Source organism: Temnothorax longispinosus, chromosome 10, assembly GCF_030848805.1.
Source record: "Temnothorax longispinosus isolate EJ_2023e chromosome 10, Tlon_JGU_v1, whole genome shotgun sequence".
Lineage (NCBI taxonomy): Eukaryota > Metazoa > Arthropoda > Insecta > Hymenoptera > Formicidae > Temnothorax > Temnothorax longispinosus.
The window spans coordinates 9,575,117-9,592,233 of record NC_092367.1 but is presented as its reverse complement, the minus strand read 5'-3'; the positions used below and the strand labels follow the sequence as shown (position 1 = coordinate 9,592,233).

Below are 17,117 nucleotides of genomic sequence, written 5' to 3'. Positions count from 1 at the left end.
AATATTATCAGGAATTACTTATTATAATGTTTCTATACAAATTGTAGTACTGGTCAGTGATTAATTTCACATGGAATATTCAGTTCAGTACTTGAGTATTAATATTAAAATACTGGCCAGTGATTTATTACACATGGAATCCTTGGTTCAGTACTTCAGTACTAACATTGAAATACTCATCAGTAATTCAACACAAGTATTTATTACACAAGTATTTTTCACCTAATATTAAATGCTTTCTCATCAGAAATTTAATACTAAGTATTCAATACTCGTCCTGTATTAAATACTACTTTCATAAATTACTGACCAGTAATAAAATACTATGCAATACTTGGATCACAGTGATTCAAGTACTAATAAATACTTAATTTTAGTATTATTAATACACAAAATAAGTATTTATTACTAACCAGCTAGTAATACTTTTTTGTAAGGGATTTTATTCCACATCACCCCGTCTTCAAGCGTGACAGCCATACAACAAAATTGCGAGTTGTTTTCAACGCTTCATCAAAGAGCAGTACTGGCGTTTCGCTCAACGATGTACTTCTCGCTAGTCCGACGCTGCAGGAGGACTCGTTCTCCATCGTTACGAGATTTCGAACCCACCGATATGTACTGCGTGCCGACATTGAGAAAATGTATAGGCAGGTTAAGGTACACCCCGAGGATGGCAAATATCAAATGATTTTATGGCGTAGAAGTACAGAGGATCCGATCAAAATATACATTTTGAACATGGCAACTTATGGTACCGTGCCGGCTTCATTTCTCGTCGTTCGATCGTTGCTGCAGTTGTCTGAAGACAAGCGAAGGCGTTTTCCCCTGGCTTGCAGGATTCTTCTTGAAGATTTCTACATGGACGATGCTCTCACCGGTGCATCGAAACTGGACCAGGCTTGAGAATTGCGTGATGAGCTTATCGGGTTGCTGGCTTGTGGTGGCTTCCATCTGCGCAAATGGTGTTCAAACGAACCAAGTCTGTTGGAGCCACTACTGGATCAATCCTTGGACCCTCACATTTGTTTAAGCAAGTCTGAAACTCAGAAGACCCTCGGTATTCATTGGCATCCCCGTGAAGACCATTTAATTCACGTCGTAAAACCGTTTACCGAGCACCAGCGAACGACGAAGAGAACCATGCTTTCCCAGGTTGCCTCACTCTTCGATCCTCTTGGACTGGTTGGTCCTGTTATCGTGAAGGCGAAGATTATGCTGCAGCGGCTGTGGGAGGATAAGCTGGATTGGGATGAATCCGTTCCTGTGGACATCGCTACCTCCTGGAGCAAATACAGGGAGCAAGTCGAGCTCCTAAATAACTTCATCGTTCCTCGTTAAGTCACAACAGAGAATGTAATTAATGTCCAGTTACATGGTTTCTGCGATGCAAGCGAAAGGGCTTATGGAGCAGTGCTATATCTGAGATCTACAACTTCTTCGGGGATCCACATTGTTCGATTGATTTGTTCCAAAACGCGGGTAGCGCCAATCAAGAAAGTAACTTTACCCCGGCTTGAATTGAGCGCGGCGGATCTCTTTGGTAAATTGCGCGGAGCCACTATTAAGTCATTTAGAATTGAGATAGATGAAGAGTTCTTTTGGTCGGACTCTACGATCGCGCTCCATTGGATCCAAACTTCACCACACAGATTGAAGACCTTTGTTGCGAACCGAGTTTCGCACATTCAGGAGAACACGCAGCATGGAAAGTGGAGACACGTGCCGTCTCAGGACAATCCCGCAGATGCGTTGTCAAGAGGACAGAGTTTCCCCGCGAATTTGTCAACAACCCCATTTGGAAAAATGGACCGTGTTGGCTATCCAAGGATGAAGCTGCTTGGCCGCTGAATTTAATACCTAGTATTGAAATTCCGGAACAGCGCTCAATTGTTGTCCTGTCAAACGTTCACGGTGTCGATACGGATCTGTTTCTAAGGTTTTCATCCTTTGCTAAGATGAAAAGGGTCATAGCGCGCTGTATACGATTCGCGTCTAAGTGTCGCTCCTTGGAGGTCGCCTCGGGGGACCTCAGCGTCGGGGATTTGGGTGACGCCGAGATGCGTATTATGAGATTAGTCCAACTCTCAGCCTTCGAGAGCGAGCTGCGTAGTTTGCGTGAGAAGCGTCTGTTAGACAAGAAAAGTAGGATATTGTCTCTTAGCCCGTTTTTGGATGTCGATGGGGTACTCTGAGTCGGGGGTCAATTGAGACACGCGGATCTGACTTTTGCTCAGAAACATCCTATCTTATTGCCAGCTAACAATCACGTTTCCGAGTTGATAATTCGCGAGACTCATATCAAACTTTGTCATGCCGGAAGTCAGGCGACCTTGTATGCAATTAGAGAAAATTATTGGTTGGTAAACGGAAAAAACCGCGTCAAAGGAGTAATCCGAAAATGTGTAGTGTGTTCTCGTTGGCGCCCCTCGACTCCTGAGTATCAGATGGGCGATTTGCCTAGGGTTAGATTTGCAGGCTCTAGACCTTTTGAAAATGTTGGTATTGATTTCTGCGGCCCATTCTTTATTAAGAAAAAAAAGCATCGTAACCATAATAAAATTAAGATTTACGTCGCCGTGTTTGTGTGCTTGGCTGTCAAGGCTGTTCATCTGGAAATTGTTAGCGATCTGACCACCGAGGCTTTTATAGCCTGTCTAAAACGTTTTTTCGCACGCCGTAGCAGAGCTCGAGTGATCCAATCGGATAATGGCACAAATTTTCTGGGCACAAGCAATCACTTAAAGGAGATATTCGAATTTTTCCAGGAAGGAAAAAATAATCAAACAATTAATCGGTATTTGGCAAATGAAGAAATTCAATGGTCCTTCATACCTCCCCGCTCACCGCATTTTGGAGGAATTTGGGAGGCCTCCGTAAAAAGTTTTAAACATCATATGCGTCGTACGATCGGAGAAGCTCTCTTCACTTTCGAAGAATTCAATACGTTTGTAATAGAAGTAGAAGCAATATTAAATTCGAGGCCTCTCACACCCATGTCATCTGATCCGAATGACCCACTCGCTCTGACGCCGGCGCATTTTCTAATAAGTGCTTCTTTGCAAACTATTCCGGAATATGATTTCACGAATGAGGCTTTGAATCGCCTTTCAATTTGGCAACATATTCAAAGAGTGAAGCAGCATTTTTGGAAGCGTTGGAGTAAGGAGTATTTGAATGAGCTGCAGCAGCGTACCAAATGGGTTTCAAATAAACCGCATAATGTTAGCGTAGGGAACCTTGTGATTCTCAAGGAGGATAATGTGCCTCCGTTACGTTGGGTCACTGGCAGAGTGACAGCTACTCATCCTGGTGATGACGGTATAATTAGAGTAGTAATAACAGTTAGGACAGCTCACGGTACATATAAGCGTTGCGTTAAGAAAATATCTCCGTTACCCGTTGTAGCTTAAGAACCGAGTCAGTTGCTTTTAGTTTTATTTTCATGTTGTATTTATTTGCTATGATTGTTAAATATTAAACGTATATCGTTTAAAGGGGGCGGCATGTCGGGATTTCGCGTGATATTGTACGGCCCTGCGCCATCGTTCCCCCCCCTTTCTATACTATCTTCCCGACTCGAATCGGAGCGAACTGGACAGACGTTCGGGGCAGTCGTCGTTGTACCATGGTCGCACACAGGCCACATTTTGTAGTAGTCTTTATACAGAATTCGACACAGACAGTATCGTCATTGTAACATGACCGCACGCGCCGCACATATATTCCTCGTGATAATCGAAATAAACTATAGAGCGGTGTTAATATAATCAGAACGTATTGGCTACTTCTACCTATCATTAAAGTATATAAGAAAAAATAAGTTGTCCAGAGCGTAAAAACTTTGCCACTACAGGGACGACCGTCGTGCGCGCATAAGACGTACGGCGCATCCGTCCCAACATTTAATATAAAATAATATTCGACGCTGACTGGCAAAAAAATTTATTCGTACATCTGTATTGTTAACATTGTTATGCGATAACTTTATTGCTCACCAAAATAAGCAAGTATAAGAAGAAAGAAGCGTCAGAGTCAGAGGATCACCACTACCCTGTTCGATCATCGATGTCAAGCAACAAGGCGCCGGTATACTTGGATGGGTAACCGGCTGAGAGATCGGATTTCTTCGGACAAACGCACGGCAGCTATATAGTCCAGTCGGCACGTCGTTAAAAATGACAAATAAATCGACTAATTAGGACAAAGCTGCAACAAATTTTAATCGCTTTGTTTGGGTGTCAGTAATGACATACTAAGTTTTCCACCTCCCCCGTGGTGTGCTTCGGCCGCCATCTTGGAAGAAAGGGGTGAAAAATCGGTTTTTCGCGAATATCTCGGTTTCCATTAGACTTAGGCTAAAATAGTTTAATGCAATATTGTAGGGAATTAAATTCTCTACAAAAAAAGAAAGTACAGGTTTTTTTCCTACGACCAATAGTTTTGGCGCTAAAGCCGGGAGGAGTAGGATACTTTTTGTAACAAACGGTTTTAGCGACTCTATCTCGCCGTATCTCACTTGTCAGGTAAATGGCGTTGTTATTGTGCTAGTGAACCGTTGTCGTTTCACACATCTGGTATGTATGTATTATTTACTCGACAATGCTATAAACACTTCTTGTTAAAAGCTAGGAGCATCCAAGATTTTAAATAAATTAAAAGATATAGTTATGACGATTATCTCACTGTTTACAATGTCCTGTTTACAATACGTCCTTCGGTGGCTGGGCTCAGGTCAAAATTTAGTATAGCATTGGCTTTGGTCAACGTTGCATGTGTTTTTCGTGTTCCTATACTAAAATAAAATTATGAATTTAGAGCAGTGTTTTATTTGTGAGGAGACGTTATCCCGCGGTGATACAGTTGATGTCAAAGAAAGAGGAATTAAAACTCTCATCGAGAGCAGTAGAGAGAGAAAAGACAATAAACAATTATTCCTAAGGGGATTAAACTGTGTAACTGCTCTGTGACTTGTTTCAACTATCGAGGTCAAGCATGCACAAACATCGACATTATAAGAGATCACTGTGACGATGAAAAAATCGACGTAACTGTTCAACATTTTGAGGAAACATTGACCGATCCTGACAATGAGATTGATTCGAACAACGAGGAAGAACCAGAAGAAGCAGAAAAGGAAGATAATATTGAGGAAAAGGAAGATGCTGCGGAAGATGACATTTGCCAACCCTCTACATAAAAAAGACCAAGATTAGAATAATTAATTTTTTATAACGGTTTTTTTTTATTTGCGCACCACGTTCCGTGCCTGACTCGCATTCGCCGTTTTAAATCGTTGACACTTTCACGAGTTTATTATATTATTGAATAATTACGATAACCCTGGCAAAAAAATTCTCATAATCTTAATAATAAACTGAGTGGATTAGGCCTACAGGGGACACCACAAAAAAAACGCGCCACTAACTCTACCGCAAGGTGGTGAGGAAATGAGTTCAAAAGTATACTACAGCCTCTGAGAAGTGAGATACGGCGAGATAAAGTCGCTGAAACCGTTTGTTACAAAAAGTATCCTACTTTTCCCGGCTCTAGCGCCAAAACTATTGGTCGTAGGAAAAAACCTATATTTCCTTTTTTGTAGAAAATTTAATTCCCTACAATATTGCATTAAACTATTTTAGCCTAAGTCTAATGGAAACCGAGATATTCGCGAAAAACCGATTTTTCACCCTTTTCTTCCAAGATGACGGCCGAAGCACACCACGGGGGAGGTGGAAAACTTAACGTGTCATTACTGACACCCAAACAAAGCGATTAAAATTTTTTGCAGCTTTGTCCTAAGTAGTCGATTTTCAAATGTACTTGCCGACTGGACTAATACGCACATGGCTCAATATATTTTTTTGTTTCGGTAACAAAATGCTTCATTTTTCACATATCAACAAATAGTTTTTGCGTATCAGTAACAAAATTTTGTTTGCTAATACAAAACATTTTTCTCAGTGTAAAATGTATTTGAAATACCTCTGAAGTGTATCTACCGAGGTATCTGCAATATTTTGTAGATATATTTCAGAAATATTTCAGTTATTACCGAAATATTGCTGAAATTTTTTAGCAAGGTTGCATTTGAAATAATTGCGGACATTGAAACATTGCTGAAATGGATGTAGAAACGGTCGTAAAATATTTCTGAAATATTGATAAAAGGTCAATTAAAATGGAATTTTGCAGAAATGTTTCTGAAAGATTACATGCCGAGTGGGTAATTTCGTGGCACTTTGATCCTTGTATGACGCGACCAAAATTCGGAATTAAACGATCGTAGTATTTATCGATGAGAGACCACGGTGTTACGCGCGAACGCGATATGAATTTCTAGGTTATAACTGACTGACATCGCGCTATCCGCGCGAACGCACTAAGCGACGAGCGCACACGTACGCGTATATGCTGTCTCTTTTCAGTGTAGCAACATTGTCATGGAGGGAACCCGGGGGGACGCTCGAGATTCTCAAACGCCATCTACCCAGGCAAAATCAACCGTACGGCGACGATGACGACGTATCTTAAGGTGGTTCGGCTAGTACCATATGAGTCAATATAAGGCCTAAATTTTATTTTAAGAAAAACCATTTTTATGGATATATTCTAGACACTTTGTATAATTACTGGTTTTATAATGTAACTTTTTATTCGATTATGTATCAATTTATCTACTAATAAATGTAAACAGTTCAAGATTTGACTTTAGCCCTTATGGAAAAATACACTCAACTTTTGGTGTTAACCGTTAAAAAAACACCATAGAAAAACCCTTAAAGTTGGGTATGATTTCAGACCGCCAATTGAAGGTTAACCATCATTTGATTGACCTTCAAATGATGGTTAACCTTCAATTGGCGGTCCGAAATCACACCCAACTTTAAGGGTTTTTCTTTGGATAATGGTTAACCTTCAAGTGATAGTTAACCTTCAATTAATGGTTAATCCTTAAAAATTACGGTAGTTTATACCGTAATTTTTAAGAATTAACCATTAATGTTAATAATTTGTGGCCGCTTGCCACTTACGCTGGGGCGTCGCGTGCCCTTCGCAGAGGATATGCCGTAGCGTGAGAAGGATCGACGAGTGATCTGAGAGACAGATATATGTAATAAATAGGTCGTTTATTCTATGTCCTATGATACAGGTGTAGGTGTGTCAGTGTGCTGAAGAAGGCCCTGAGAAGGGCCGTTGAGGCGGCCCTGAAAAGGGCCGTTTGGGTTCTTCTTGTTGTGTGGCCCTGACAAGGGCCGATTGGTTTCTTCTCCTCTCAGTCGCGGAGTCGCTCACGCCAGACGATGCTAGGCTGCGTCTTGGTTCTCCGGAAAGAGCTGAACTTCCGCCAAGCCGGCGGTGTCCCCGGTGGAGTGAGGGACGGCTCCGGTTCCTCAGTCTGCGTAGACTCCGATGCTAGTGCCGGTGGCTCCTCGGTCTGCGTTCCTTGTGAGGAGGTGATCTCCCACTCCGGATCTGTCTGTACCTCCTGAGTGTCGCGTGGAGGCTGGTGTTGTACGCCTCGGTGAACACGCGCAGGAGGGGTGGTCTGCGTCTCCTGATGTACCCGCTCGGAGGGCGACGGTGGCAGAGGCGACAGGAGTGGAGGCACCGTCCACGATAGTCGAGGAGACGTGTAGCGCCGAACTCTTACGTCCCACGTTGAGATGAGCGCACGTGGAGGACGAGTCAGTCGCACCGGCGAGAGCTGGAGCTGGACGAGCTTCCACGGTTGGCCTGGACGGTAGTCCAGTGGCCGCTGAGGTTGTGGCGGTAGCGGCAGGCGAAGTGGCGCAGCTCGTCTCGGTGGTGGCCGTAGCTTCGGCGGCGGCAAGGTGACGGCGAGATCGTTATCAAAAGTACTTCTCCTGGTCTTGGCTATGAGCCAGTGAGCAGTCGAAAGCTGTCTAGGCCGTCGCCGTGTGGCCTTTTATTCTTCCCTGTCGGGAAATGAAACGCGAGAAAGTCTGCCACCTATCGGCGGCACTTTCGTATAGCTTCGCGGGCCGTAGTCTGGCCCACGCGCTCGGCGCGTGATCGGTGGTCGCGCGCGCGCCGCGCGTACCATTTCGATTGTGCGGTCGGAAGACCGCCACATAAACCTTAAAAATATGAACCCTCAAATAAAAGTAACACCCAAAGAGAATAAACCCCATTTTTAAATGTTCTCAATTTGCTTCCGCCGATAATACATACCCGCAAAAGAGAACATCACCACACACTATGCAAAGTTTATATACATGTATATAAGGTTTTATTTCGTGTGTCAATTATTTCCACCAATTATCTCAGAAAGTATTGGTTTATTGGAAAAGTGTTTTAGATAAAAGTTGAAAGGTTCGAAAGGGGCCAATAGACGATCTTATTAGATTTTAGATCCAGTGTCTGTATTGAGCCCAATATATTAGGGCCTCAGTCAAATTTTTTAAATAAAAACCTCTATTTTTTATTGTACCATCTTTCTGTATTAATTAATTTGACCAACTTTTGTTTGAAAAATTCTTTTATTTGCCTAATACTTTTTGAGATATTCAAAGAAAACTTGGTAACTTTTTCAATATTTAGCTTATGATATCTTGATAATTGTTTGCCAGAGAAAAAAGTGGTATAGAGGATTTTTTGACTTGATTTTGTCTTAAGAATATGCTGTTGCAATAGCACTCCATTTTTTTTTAAATATTTGTAAACACTCCAAGAAGATGCATACACAAATATTTAAAAAAATTGGAGTATACTAGTGCAACAGCACATTTTTGAAACAAAATTAAGTTAAAAAGTCCTCTGTACCACTTTTTTCTCTGGCAAACAATCGTCAAGATATCACAAGCTAAATATTGAAAAAGTCACCAAGTTTTCCTTGAATATCTCAAAAAGTATTAAGCAAATAAAAAAATTTTTCAAACAAAAGTTGTCCAAATTAATTAATAGAGAAAGATGGTACAATAAAAAATAGGAGTTTTTATTTAAAAAATTTGACTTAGGCCCTATTAGGCTCAATACAGGCCCTGATGAATCCAAAATCCTATAAGGTCGTCTATTGGCCCCCTTCAAACCTTTCAACTTTTATCTGAAACACTTTTCCAATAAACCAAGCCGTCAATTGACACTTAACGAAGATTAACACAATAACATTTAAACGACACCCAACGATAAAGGTATTATGGCGACACTAATTATATCGACATAGAACATTAAAGGTTAACACCCTGTTAACACCAAACCAACATCCAACGATGAGAATCAATTTCCAACCTGCACTAAACATTGAGGCTTAATCCCCAACCTACACTTATCATAGAGAATAAACTCCCAATATATACTCATCATTGAGGATTAAACCCACAACTTACCTAAACCTTAATTTCCTTTTGGTATGCCGGTGACAATTAAGCTATGTTCAATGCCTTCGTCTTCGCAATAGGACTTAAAGTCGTGGGATGTGAACGCTGATCCTTGATCGGAAATTATTCGCCTTGGGTTTCCGAAGACAGCTGATTGTTTCATCAGATGGTTGAGAACCTCTGCCGTATTGGTGCTTCTCGTCGGATAGAGCCACACGAATTTAATGAAGGCGTCTATCACTGGCAATATATACTGACATCTTTAAGGTGCCATTACATGGGAGCGTCCGAGCGTCGAGCGTCGAGCGTCAAACACGTGCGCATCACCTTTGCGCAGGATTCTAAACCGAACAGATTTCAGCGTCTTGACGCTATTCCTATTGCAATGGCGAGTGACGAGGTAAGTAAGTTATGTTCCTGTTTTGGCATATCTCTTGTTGAGATAAGTAATTAAAATATTGTATGTCATAGGCATCAGATATAACGTGCGGCGTGTGCACGGCAACAATTGCGAGTCAAAATATTAAGAGTCACCAATGTGTGCAACAATGGCACAGTATTACCATCGAGTCTGATTCCCAAATATTTTATCCTACGAATGGTATGGCCTATAATTCATTAAATTATATGATAATATTCAACTATTGTATATATACATATATACATACATATATATATATATATATATATATATATATATATATATATATATATATATTAGAGCGTGTCATTTTGGGGCAACTTTTTTTTTCATTTCACGAATAACATATATACTTCCAGGAAGGTAAAATAAGATACCTGTTAAATTTTTAGCCCTTAATATTAATATTAACAGGTCGCTCATCGCGATTTTTTATTTTTTATTTAGTAAGATAGAAAAAATTTTATAACTATCTAACAAACAGTAATACAGCATTGTGCCACATAGATTTTCTGTAGTAAATTTACCGCTCTACAAAAAAGATCTCTTATCATTTTTTCATAAATTCAACCGTTCAAAATTTTATAACTATCTAGTTCAAAAGATATTCAAAGTTAAAGTTTGATAAATTTTATAAAACTTGTTTTTGCTTCTTATGAATTTTGTAATTATGAAATACTCGACAATACATATTTTTGTAGAAAATTTAACGATCTACAAAAAAGGTCTCTTATGTTTTTTTCATAAATATAATTATTTAGACGATATTAAGGTTTATACTTATAAACCGTAGATCGTTAAATTTTCTACAAAAATATGTATTGAGTATTTCATAATTTTTGATAGTCGATATGATACAAAATTCATAAGAAGCAAAAACAAGTTTTATAAAATTTATCAAACTTTAACTTTGAATATCTTTTGAACGGTTGAATTTATGAAAAAATGATAAGAGATGATCTTTTTTGTAGAGCGGTAAATTTACTACAGAAAATCTATGTGGCACAATGCTGTATTACTGTTTGTTAGATAGTTATAAAATTTTTCTATCTTACTAAATAAAAAATAAAAAATCGCGATGAGCGACCTGTTAATATTAATATTAAGGGCTAAAAATTTAACAGGTATCTTATTTTACCTTCCTGGAAGTATATATGTTATTCGTGAAATGAAAAAGAAAGTTGCCCCAAAATGACACGCTCTAATATATATATATATATATATATATATATATATATATATGTATGTATATATGTATATATACAATAGTTGTATATTATCATATAATTTAATGAATTATAAGCCATACCATTCGTAGGATAAAATATTTGGGAATCAGACTCGATGGTAATACTGTGCCATTGTTGCACACATTGGTGACTCTTAATATTTTGACTCGCAATTGTTGCCGTGCACACGCCGCACGTTATATCTGATGCCTATGACATACAATATTTTAATTATTTATCTCAGCAAGAGATATGCCAAAACAGGAACATAACTTACTTACCTCGTCACTCGCCATTGCAATAGGAATAGCGTCAAGACGCTGAAATCTGTTCGGTTTAGAATCCTGCGCAAAGATGATGCGCACGTGTTTGACGCTCGACGCTCGACGCTCGGACGCTCCCATGTAATGGCACCTTGCTTGCCAGTCTTCTTCGCAGACATGATGCATGCGAGGCAATTTTGAATTACCTTTTCGACCTTCGAGTGCATATTTTTCATCCAATAATCAGGTTTCAAGAGTTGTTCCGTCTTTGCTTGCATCCGAAATGGCCACGCTCGTGAACTTGACGAATTAGGAGAATTTGCATCAATTTTGGTACGACGATTGGAGTATCGCCGTTGACTTCCTTACACAACAGTCCGTTGATCATCACGAATCCGTTCGCTTGGTTTTCTTGTACTTGGTTCTTAATCTCTTTTAATTCTTCATCTTCCAGTTGATTCCGACGAAGTCTTGCCAATATGCTACCTTCGCATTCTTCCACTAACATAGCTGCCGGTAATGGATTAATTGCGACTTAATGCGTCTACATGCCGCATGCTGTTGCCGGGACGATGTATAATCGTGTATCGGAAATCTTCAAGGAAGAACGCCCATCTCGCTACTTGTGCACAAATGTCTTTCTTCTTCATGGTCTGCATGAACGCCCTGCAATCGATTACAATTGTAAACGGAATTCCGATCAAATATACCCTGAATTTCTTTAACGCTTGACAATAGCTAACACTTCTAGTCTGTAACTATCATATTTTGTCTCGGCCGGTGTAGTTTTGCCACTCGCGTAATATACCGGGTGGAACATACGATCTTCGCTATCGCGTTGCAGTAATATCGCACCGTATCCAAGAGCGGATGCGTCAGTGTGTAGTTCTATCTCTGCCGTCGGACGATACAAACGCAAAATAGGTTTATCGCTAAGTATAAGTTTTAACTGATTGAACGCGCGCTCTTGTTCTTTTCCAAAAATAAAGTCAACGCCGTCTCTCAATAAATCCGTCAATAGTCGCGCGATATATGAATATCGCGGCACGAATTTCCGGAAGTACCCCGTAAGGCCTAAGAAGCTTTGTACAGAACGCACATTTGTCGGCTTTGGGAAATGTCTTACCGCATCGGTTTTCTCTTCGGAAGGTGTAATCTTTCGTTCCTCTACTATATGCCCCAAATAATTTACTTTCAACTTTAACAACTGACACTTTGTCCAGTTAATCGAAATAATCCGTATTCAGCTGCCGTTTCTAGCACCGATTTAAGCCGCGATAATCCATCTTGTTCATTCTTTGAAGGCACAATTATATCGTCCATATAAATCGCGATAACCCCCGCATTCGTCAAATCACGAAAGACTGCATTAACATATTTCTGGAAATACGCCAGAGAAGTACATAAGCCGAATGGCATCTTTAAAAATTCATAGTGTCCGTTAGGGACAACAAACGCAGTATACTTTACAACTGGATTCCTCTACCGGTACATGAAAAAAGCCATTTACTAAATCGATCTAGAGTGTGCTACACTCTCGCGTCTTGCAGAAAATCCAACTGATCCTCGATCAACGCTAGGGGATATCGGTTTTTAACTATCTTTTCAATTAGCCTTCGGTAGTCCACACAAATTCTTGTCGCGCCATTCTTTTTCTTTACTAAGACTATGGGACTAGCGTAATCAGAACACGACGGTCGTATATGGTGTCTCTCTCTCGCTCTCGTGAGCCGCAAGCCTTGTCCTCTACGGTATGCCTCGTGTATGCCTCGTGATCAAGTTTGTGTGTCGTTGTCTCTCTCTCTCTCTCTCTCTCTCTCTCTCTCTCTCTCTCTCTCTCTCTCTCTCTCTCTCTCTTTCTCGTATATTTCGGCGGTCGACTCGTCCCAACGGATATGATTAAAAACGAGCGCTGCCGAATTGAAAATTTTCGATTAGATATCTTAATTTTTGTGTGATCTCACCCTTTAGCAAGCCTGGATAGATATCATTCAAATCGCCATGGATTTTCCGGAAGGATCCGGCTCGAAGGACCAGAAGTGTTGGGACGGATGCGCCGTACGTCTTAAAGTGGAAGCACATAAAATTGCAGGAGCCATAAGCAGAAGGCAGAAGCCATATGCGCATGCGCTATGGTATCTGTAGAGCTCTACAGATACATAGCGCATGCGCATATGGCTTCTGCCTTCTGCTTATGGCTCCTGCAATTTTATGTGCTTCCACCTTTATGCGCGCACGACGGTCGTCCCTGTAGTGGCAAAGTTTTTACGCTCTGGACCACTTATTTTTTCTTATATACTTTAATGATAGGTAGAAGTAGCCAATACGTTCTGATTATATTAACACCGCTCTATAGTTTATTTCGATTATCACGAGGAATATATGTGCGGCGCGTGCGGCCATTTTACAATGACGATACTGTCTGTGTCGAATTCTGTATAAAGACTACTACAAAATGTGGCCTGTGTGCGACCATGGTACAACGACGACTGCCCCGAACGTCTGTCCAGTGTCCAGTTCGCTCCGATTCGAGTCGGGAAGATAGTATAGAAAGGGGGGGGGGGGAAACGATGGCGCAGGGCCGTACAATATCACGCGAAATCGCGACATTAAATGTTATTAAATATTTTATATTTTATATTAACCCTCATCTCTCCAACCATGCCCTTTCGTGTCCCACGAGTTTCTAAAGCCCCTTGCACAATAGGCGATAGCGATAGCGATAGCGACAGCGATAGCAATAGCGATAGAAACACAGGCACACAAAAAAAAAGTGTCTTGGCCGAGACACTACACTATATAGTGTATTCCCATGTATTTTGACCCGCTGAATCCGAATCCGAAGTCAGAATTGTCAGTTTGGCTCTCAGTTCCGAGCAAACCTAAAAAAAAAGTGTTCGTTTCGTGGAGTTTTGAACTTTTTTTGAGGTTTGCTCGGAACTGAGAGCCAAACACACACAAAAAAAAGTGGGTCAGCCTGTATACCAGACTAGTATATTCCTATGTATTTTGACCCGCTGAATCCGAATCCGAAGTCAGAATTGTCAGTTTGGCTCTCAGTTCCGAGCAAACCTAAAAAAAAGTGTTCGTTTCGTGGAGTGTTTTGAGGTTTGCTCGGAACTGAGAGCCAAACTGACAATTCTGACTTCGGATTCGGATTCAGCGGGTCAAAATACATAGGAATACACTAGTGTAGTATCTCGGCCAAGACACTTTTTTTTTGTGAGCCTGTGAAATTATCGCCATCCAATGCACAATGGCGCAATAGGAATAAAAGCGCAGAACCAATCAGAAATCGTGTAGCCTTCCTACCATCTGATTCAGATTTGAACGTGGCACATAACCTGTAATTGTCAAAGCGGTTAAATTCAACATCGACTGTACAATTCTGCAACAGATTTTGGAGAATATACTTTTTTAAGTTAAATATTGCTTGGTAAGTACTTCTGAAACGTATTTATATAAGTATATACATTGTCCTATGTGTTATATTTTAACGAATATCTGTTTCAGGTTAACTTACGATGGAAGATGAAGAGTTATTGTTATTTATCTGTACAATGCAAATAGCTGTCCCAATAAGCAAGGAACATTAAATTAACGTTTAGAAATATTGACTTTATATGTATTTTTTAAACGTTTTTTAATAATATTATACACATATTTGAAAAATATTATTTCGTAATATGATTTTTCTGAATGTTGTTAAAATATTTTAAAAACGTTACAGAAAATATTTTTCAAATGTTACTCTGACATTTATTTGAGATCAATGCAACAGTGCAAAATTCCTTGTAATTTGGACTTGGAAATAACGTTGGTAGTATATTAATTTTCTGTTGTTAGAATGTTATTGTTTTATATTGTGCGCAACGCTCATCGCGACAGTCATGATGCGTACATCATCCTACGTACAGTCGTTCACTTAAAGGTTGCAACACTTTTTTTTGGATGGGTTTTGGAACGCACGAATATTTAGAGACTGCGAGCCACTGCGTCTAGGGAGCTGCCGTGACCAGCAGTGAGCTGTAGTGAGAGGTGACAGCTGTCAAAAGAGCACATACAGGGTGTGTATACACAGCAAAATACATCTTACAGCGTAACATCTGATAACAGGTAGGAACAAGACATCTTAAATAACGTATCAAGAGACACGGTAGTGTCTCGCGCCAAGTACACGCGGAGCGAGACCGACCGTGACTCTTTTACGCGACGCGACGGGTTGCGAGTACCCGAGATGTTGAGATCTCGATAACGAGTGAACGGATCAAGTTCTAAGTAGGCTTGATCGATAGCTTGGGGTCCAATTAGGGGGGGGGGTTTCTCTCATAATATTCCGCTACGTGCCCTACGAGCGGAGATATTGCGACGCAAAGTCCAAATGTGAAAATTTATTTTTAAGATACTTCCTTCCTACTTCTACGTCGACCGCTCTCATCTCAATATTATTATGATTATCAGAGAAACGTCACTTTCACTTTTTCGACGCTGGCGGCGCAGGTATCGCCAGTTTCGATATCGCGCGCGTATTTCGAAATTAGGTCGATAGACTTATCGGTCAAGAGGAAGATTTCTATTTAGGTAAATTAGGTAATATATAATATATATTGAGTCAACGGAAAAGAAGGTTCTCTACGCTTGGCAGAAAGTGCCGCTAGGGAATTTTTAAGTCGATTCTTATGAATCAAGCTTGAATTCGATGTCTAGGTATCCCAGGTTGCCGATGACGAGGTCTAGATAGTGCGCTTCATAGTTTTCGGTGTCCAGGTGTAATAATACGTTGAATTCGATGTCTACGTGTCCCAGGTTGCCGATGACGAGGTCCACATAGTGCGCTCCGTAGTTTTCGGTGTCCAGGTGTAATCGTACGTTGAATTCGATGTCTACGTGTCCCAGGTTGCCGATGACGAGGTCCACATAGCGCGCTCCGTAGTTTTCGGTGTCTACGTGTATTAATACCTTGAATTCGATGTCCACGTGTCCCAGGTTGCCGATGACGGGATCCAGATAGTGCGCTTCATAGTTTTCGGTGTCCATGTGTAATCGTACGTTGAATTCGATGTCTAGGTGTCCCAGGTTGCCGATGACGAAGTCCACATAGTGCGCTCCGTAGTTTTCGGTGTCTACGTGTATTAATATCTTGAATTCGATGTCCACGTGTCCCAGGTTGCCGATGACGGGATCCAGATAGTGCGCTTCATAGTTTTCGGTGTCCAGGTGTAATCGTACGTTGAATTCGATGTCTAGGTGTCTCAGGTTGCCGATGACGAGGTCCACATAGTGCGCTCAGTAGTTGTCGGTGTCTACGTGTATTAATATCTTGAAATTGATGTCTAGGTGTCTCAGGTTGCTGATGACGAGGTCCAGATAGCGCACTCCGTAGTTTTCGGTGTCTAGATGTAATAATACCTCGAATTCGATGTCTACGTGTCCCAGGTTGCCGATGACAAGGTCCACATAGTGCGCTTTGTAGTTTTTGGTGTCTAGGTGTATTAATAACTTTAAATCTGAATGTAGGACACGTAGATATCGAATTCGAGGTATTAATACACGTAGACACCGAAAACTACGGAGCGCACTATGTGGACCTCGTCATCGGAAACGTGGGACACCTAGACATCGAATTCAACGTATTATTATACCTGGACACCAAAAACTATAGAGCGCACTATCTGGAACCCGACATCAGCAACCTGGAACACGTGGACATCGAATTCAAGGTATTAATACACCTGAATACCGAAAACTATGAAGCGCACTATGTGAACCTCGTCATCGGCAACCTGGGACACCTAGACATCGAATTCAAGCTTGATTCATAAGAATCGACTTAAAAATTCCCTAGCGGCAGAATCAAGAGACA

General features: G+C 40.8%; 2 long non-coding RNA genes across 4 annotated transcripts; both read right to left on the bottom strand.

Moving 5' to 3' along the window:
• Positions 1-491: 491 nt before the first annotated feature.
• Positions 492-15,354, bottom strand: LOC139820522 (uncharacterized). 3 transcript variants are annotated; one of them, XR_011733986.1, is made up of 4 exons: positions 15,156-15,354; positions 14,567-14,598; positions 1,116-1,283; positions 492-1,039 (listed from the first exon to the last, which is right to left on the bottom strand). It is a non-coding gene; the product is annotated as an uncharacterized lncRNA (long non-coding RNA). The 3 variants fall into 3 exon arrangements; XR_011733987.1 differs by lacking the exon at positions 14,567-14,598 and having other exon boundaries at positions 493-1,039; positions 15,156-15,348; XR_011733988.1 differs by lacking the exon at positions 14,567-14,598 and having other exon boundaries at positions 493-1,039; positions 15,170-15,348.
• On the bottom strand, positions 9,634-11,283 carry LOC139820557 (uncharacterized). Its single transcript, XR_011734012.1, has 3 exons — positions 11,273-11,283; positions 11,188-11,201; positions 9,634-9,758 (listed from the first exon to the last, which is right to left on the bottom strand). It is a non-coding gene; the product is annotated as an uncharacterized lncRNA (long non-coding RNA).
• Positions 15,355-17,117: the final 1,763 nt, after the last annotated feature.